The sequence below is a fragment of the Anopheles ziemanni genome (genome assembly GCF_943734765.1).
Source record: "Anopheles ziemanni chromosome X unlocalized genomic scaffold, idAnoZiCoDA_A2_x.2 X_unloc_44, whole genome shotgun sequence".
Lineage (NCBI taxonomy): Eukaryota > Metazoa > Arthropoda > Insecta > Diptera > Culicidae > Anopheles > Anopheles ziemanni.
Genome location: NW_026689812.1, coordinates 208,879 through 210,000, shown reverse-complemented (window position 1 = coordinate 210,000; position 1,122 = coordinate 208,879). Strand labels below are relative to the sequence as shown.

The 1,122-nt window shown below is 50.2% G+C and overlaps 1 non-coding gene across 1 annotated transcript; it reads right to left on the bottom strand.

Annotated features, from left to right (window-relative positions):
* Window positions 1–422: 422 nt before the first annotated feature.
* On the bottom strand, window positions 423–577 carry LOC131292273 (5.8S ribosomal RNA). Its single transcript, XR_009189949.1, has one exon. It is a non-coding gene; the product is annotated as a 5.8S ribosomal RNA (ribosomal RNA).
* Window positions 578–1,122: the final 545 nt, after the last annotated feature.

The following is a 1,122-nucleotide window of genomic DNA, read 5'->3' as shown; positions in this document are numbered from 1 at the left end:
ACCGTTGGACTCGGTTAACGGGCTGTTAGCCCGCGTGTGGTTTAACTCACTGATACCTTCCATTGCCCATACGCTAGTTTGTTTGTGTTCCTTTGGTCAACTTCCATACTTGAATCATTTGTGCTACCGCTGCTGCTTCGACGCTACTTTGACATCTTCGCTTCTATTTAAATAAATAAATAAGCTGAAGCTAGACATCAGTAAACACCACCACAGACACCACAAGCACGCCTTCTCCTCGTACTTCCGCCTCACGCGGGAACACGGACGCTCTAAATACTTCGAATTCCAATGCCAGTATATTGTAAACCACGGGTTCTTTAATGCTAGCGGGTCGTCGCGACCCTAGTTAACATCATGGTGCACGTCTCGTGACGGGTGTCACGGCGTAGTTAAATGTATGCGATACATTTCTCAAATATAAGCGCTCAGTCATCTGTACATCATGGTAGGTTCCCACGACGTGCAATATGCGTTCAACTTATCAATGTTCATGTGTCCTGCAGTTCACATTACGACGCGCAGTTAGCTGCGGTCTTCATCGATCCATGAGCCGAGTGATCCACTGCCGAGGGTGACTAACTTGCGTAAGCCGCCGCTGTGCGCGTAAACCCGTTCCCCGTAGGGAGGAGCAAGCCGCCGCTTAGAGACGAAGCATAAAGTGTCCTCATTCCACATAGGGCAAGCTGGATTAATCCATTTTACCCAGGACGGCCGAAGCGGCGTGGACCAGGGGAGAACTGAACCTTATACTTCACACCACAGTAAGTCTACGTGTCCTCTTCCACATAGGGCAAGCTAGAACTAACTATCTTACCCAGGACTGCCGAAGCAGCGTGGACCAGGGGAGGAACACACTTTTCATAGAAACGTAAGGCATCCATGACTGCCATAGTGCGTAAGCCGCCGCTGTGCGCGTAAACCCGTTCCCCGTAGGGAGGAGTCAAGCCGCCGCTTAGAGACGAAGTATTAAGTGTCCTCTTCCACATAGGGCAAGCTAGAATGAACTATCTTACCCAGGACCGCCGAAGCAGCGTGGACCAGGGGAGAACTGAACTTTATACTTCACACCACAGTATTGAGTAATGTGCCCTCTTCCACATAGGGCAAGCTGGAATGTTC